At 41.3% G+C, this 5030-nt stretch overlaps 1 long non-coding RNA gene across 5 annotated transcripts in view; it reads right to left on the bottom strand.

Annotated features, from left to right (window-relative positions):
- The window catches only part of LOC105088706 (uncharacterized), a 149582-nt gene that overhangs the window by 97217 nt on the left and 47335 nt on the right, over window positions 1–5030 (bottom strand). The window lies entirely within an intron of this gene.

Below are 5030 nucleotides of genomic sequence, written 5' to 3'. Positions count from 1 at the left end.
GGCATAGCTGTTTGTTTACCAATTTGGAAACTGCTTCCACACTACGATGACAGAGTTAAGAAGTTGCAACACAGACCATGTGATTCAAAGCCAAAAATATTTACTCTTTCACTCTTTACCAGAAAGGTTTGCTGACCTCTGCTCTAGTCCAGCCTATTCATTTGGCGGGTGAGCAAACACCTCCCGAGAGAGGAAGAGGTAGCTAGGGGTTGTATCATCAGACACAGGACTGCAGAATGCCAGGCATCGTCCTCAGCAGTTCCCATAAGAGCTTTGGTCCCCAGGGAGTCAAAGCCATCCTTTATATATTAGTAGAGAAGGGGGCATTGGGGTAAGTTTGCATCTCATTACAATTTTCAAAGAGCCTTCCATATGACAAACCCGAAAAGAACAGTGCGACAGATGCGTGCTTTGATGTTAGTCCAAAATGTATAATAGCATCATTTTTTTTTTCACACGTGCACAAAACCTGTTAACTGCCTCACATTTAGGGCCCATTTCAATAATGCAAAGGTCCTTTCCATTGATGAGGGGATTGTTGGGATCATCTTGCCTTTCAGAAAATATACTTAAGTTTTGTCATGTAATATTCTCCCCAGTACCCGGAGCTTCCAGGAGAATGAGCCTGATGGTACGAATTCTTATTTCTTCACATTATTAGATTCACAAATTGACTAAATCATATGGGTATGTGTTTACAGAAGTGTTTCTATGTAGTTTATGCATCTGTGTCTTAAATAAAATGATACGGTGATGCTAGGTGTCATTGGTCCCCCGATCTCTCTTATTTGTCCATTAAGGAAATAGGTCTATTCTGTAACCCATATTCTCTGGTTTCAGGTAAATGCACAGAGTTGGACGATGAATTTAAGAGGATTGTTTTCACCATTATTTTATTTGCTCATTCATCAGTGCTTTATTGGGTGCCTCCTCTGTGCCAGGAACTCACTGTGCTGAGACTGACACACACACAGAGTAAGAGGATCTGATCGTCTGATGGGGGAGGCTGTCATCTAAAGTCATGTAGGACAGTCTCTCTGTAAGTTCTACCATGGAGAAAGCACTGACACAGACACTTGAGCAGAGCGTGAAAGATGAATGGGGGCTTGCCATGCAGATGTGCACATTTCAGGGGAAGGAAAACACAATGTTAGTGTTACCTCTCTTGGGCGACTTTCTTGACTCTTCAGTCCTATTTAGACATCCCTCTTTTGTGTTACATCTATCACAGAACTTTTCTTTCTGCCTGGCCTGTGGTAGGTATTTAGTAAATGAATGCCTGATGAGTAAGTGAATGAATGAGTGAGAGAGGGAGTGAATGAACATACAAAAGGCAGAGGTGTGAACCACTCTGGTCCATTCAGGGAACTGCTGATATGGCTAGAAGACAGAGCATAAGGAAGAGGGGCAGGCCTACCGAGAGACCAGGCTGGAGAGGTAGTCAGGGTAAGAATATGGGGGACCTGTATACCACCCTAGGAATCTGTGCTGTATTAATTACTTCGGCAGTCCCTTGTTGGCCCCTACTCTGTGCCAATCCTGTGTTAGGCTCCGGAGGTACAAGATATGGCCCCTGCCCTGTGGAGCTTACTGCTTCACTGAAGCAATATTAACCAGCGATACACATGGGCTCTGGAGACAGGCTGCCTGGGTTCCAATTTCAATTCACCCTTGAAGCTATGTGGCCTTCAATTTCTCAGTGCTTCGGTCTGTTTATATGTCAAACTAGGATAATAACAGAATCTACCTCATAGTTGTGGCAATGATTAAAATGAGATAATGTATATAAAACTACCTCACACACTGGATGTATTTGTCAAACATTAGGCACTCTTACTGGGAAAACAGGCATTGAAGAAACAATTTAGAATATGTTGAAGCACATCAGAAGGTGAGGCCCAGGGTGCAATGAGTGTGTAATGGTGGGGACAGCGGTGGGTACGGGAGCAGCTGACATGTTCTGGAGATTCGAGGAAGGCCTGTCTAGGGAAGAGGGGATGGAAAGTTGTTCTAGGACAAGGAACACCTTGTGAAAAGGGGAGAGTTGTTGTGTGAGTGAATTAAGATCAACAAAAGTCTGGCTACAACTTATGTATTGAGAGGAGTCGGGAGAGAAGAGTGGCTGAAATTGAGGCTGGAGAGGCAGGCAGAGGGCATCTCAGGGAAGGTCTTAGGAGCCATGGTAAGACTTTGGGCTTCATCCCAAGTTAGTGGGAGCCACTAAAGTGATTATGCATGCAAGAGACAAAACCAGAATTCTATTTTTAGAAGATGGAGAGAAGTGGACATATTCAAGAGAAATTTCAAGGTCAAAAGATGACAGCCTTTAAAGTTGAGGTGCCAGCAAGGATGGCGATGGAGTTCAGAATATAAGTGAGCAGAGGAAACTGGGCATGAATGAGATTGCTAAGGAAAGAATATAAAGTGAGAAGACAACCAACATGGAACTCTGGGGCTAGAAGAGGAATCCAGAGGAGACTGAGAAGAAGTGATCAAAGCATCAGTTTAAAAGTAGGAGATGCTGGTATCACAGAAACCAAGGGCAGAGGAAGGAGGAGGTGGCCAACGTTATCAAATACTGTCTCACAACTGAAAATGACCACTAGATTTGGCAATTAGGATATCTCTGAACAGGGCCATTTAAAACTCTCCTAGATCCTGAACATCTGACTTTTGGAGTTCCTACCCCACATTATAGTAAACATTAAAATATGCCAAATACCACATTAAATTTATCTCATAAAAAATATAGGGGCTTAAATTTTTTTCCTTTTGAAAAAAGTACTAATTTAAAAAAAAATTTTTTTAGTTTTCTTTTTGTATTTAAGCCAATCAATCTTTCTGTAGATCTCAAACATTTTATAGGTTCTTGAAAGCCCAGAGGATCTAGACTGTTATCAATGATGAGCACATTCAGAGAAGGCTATGCTGGGTTATGGAGTGAGTGATGAAGAGGAGAAGTTAAGTTTGGATTTCTCTTTCACAAGCCTAACTAGGAAAGAAAGGAAAGAGAGGGAGAGAGGCAAAGAAGGGCACAAAGTTCAGGGGGGATTGAATATTAAGTTCACTTATTAAATTCATCATTAAATAATTATTTAAGGCTACAACTTTTCACACAGTTTAGAAGTAAAAAGTAGCAAACAAAATGTTAATGATGCAGGAGAGACAATGAATACTTGATCACAACGCCACAGCAGCTAGAAAGGGATCCAGAACATAAGTAGATTTGCCTTCTTGAAAGTCCCTCTTTCTTTGAGTCCAGATGAAAGGAGAGAAGGACAAGTGGGCAGAGAAATGTTCACACCCTGTAGCCATTAGTAATAATAAAATGTTAAAATCAAGACTATCTAGTGCCTCCAATTGCTCTACTCAGTGTTGTTCTTCTTAAGATCAGAGAATAGAAGAGTGACACTGGGAGGTTACAGCAGCTAACAACTCAGTGTTTCAAAAATAATCACAAAATACTCCAGGGTGTAGAGTGCTGTGTAGATATCTGTTGGGGTTTGGCTCTGGTCCTTAATGAGCCAAGAAGAGGCAAGTACTGTCTGGGAGTAAAATGCCCACCCATCTGTGTCAAGCAAATTGATTTGTCAAAGGCACCATCTGATAGATTAGTTGATATGCACAGAGAAAGCAGGAGGTATATGGAAAGTACATTAACTCTTTGGGGCCACTGGGGCAACATTAGTAAGTCATTGCTACAGTACTAAATGGTTCCCCTAACGGCCCCGAAGAGTAAAGGCATCCCCCAAAGAGTCTCAGGTGGTCCCAGGTGGTCATTTGCCCTCTGTGACTCAGAGTGATTACAAGTATTTTTTAAGAGCTGGGTCAGTGGCCCAATTCCCACTTTACAGATAAGGAAACTAAAGTTTATTCTAGGCCACTTGGCCAGTTAATGACAGAGCTTAGATTAGATATTAGCCAGCTAAAGTGGTTAGCTAATAATTAGCTGTGCTTTCCAGTGATCATGTCACTAAATGTCATTCAAAATGCAGTTGTTCACAGTGAAATTCTCCATATTTTTTTTTCCATGGAGTAGACAAATGGTTCCAATGAGATGAACTTGAATGATCTTTCACAAAAATGTTATTTTAGTCATGCGTTTCTGTTGTAGTTAAATGGTTGTCAGTTGTAGATATTTAAATGAAAACTCAAGTTAATGAAGGAAGTAGGAAGTCTTTTCAAAATAGATGTTGAGAACAGGTCCTCGGCTTTGAGAATGTGACTAAACTGGATCATCTTTGAAGGTGTTGCTCAATGACTCAGGAGTGTTTCAGAGAGGAAAGGCGTTTTGAGATCCTCGACTCAAGGGCACTTATTTTACAAATGAAAAAACTGGTCCAGAGTGACCCAGCCAGGCCTTTAGCCTTAGGCTTATGAAGTGAGAAAGCCCAGTTACCTGAAGGCAACCAGGGAAAGGTTCCAGGGGCTCCCAGGACTTCAAGGCTAAAGGTCACTTCCAGAGAGGTAGAGAAAGCACGGCACTAGGTCATTATTACAGCTCAGGATTATTATTAAAAAAAAAGGCTACCTATTGTTTGCAAAATAAACATTCAGTTACTAGGCCTTCTCCCTCTTCAAAGGAAATAATGTCTGTAGACCAAAAAAAAAAAAAGAAGCAAGGAAAACTAGGAACCAAACGATAAGCATGTAAAATTGTAAAATTTAAGTCAAGGAAGGTCTGCACCAGAGCTTTTCCACCTCTATACCTCAAAGCTTACTGGCATGGCCAAGGGCGTCTAGGAATTTTGTGACCAGATGCCCAGTTGTGCATTTTCTTGAAAGAGAAAAATAAAAGCTTCAACAAACTGTGCTCTGTGAGCATCATTAACTCTCGATTATTTCTGATGATGTTTCTTCATACAGTATTATGAAGGTGTTATTATAAAACTTCCACAGAAGAGCAGCGGTTGGTGTAATTTTTGCCTAAAATGGTAGGTTTTTTGGTCAATGGACCAAGAATGAGGTCAGCTCAGGGTTCTAGGATTGCATGGAATGGGACATAGGTTTTGTCTGTCTTGGGTGATTAG

Source organism: Camelus dromedarius, chromosome 7 (genome assembly GCF_036321535.1).
Source record: "Camelus dromedarius isolate mCamDro1 chromosome 7, mCamDro1.pat, whole genome shotgun sequence".
In the NCBI taxonomy this organism is placed as follows: domain Eukaryota; kingdom Metazoa; phylum Chordata; class Mammalia; order Artiodactyla; family Camelidae; genus Camelus; species Camelus dromedarius.
This window is presented reverse-complemented; position numbering and strand designations above follow the sequence as displayed.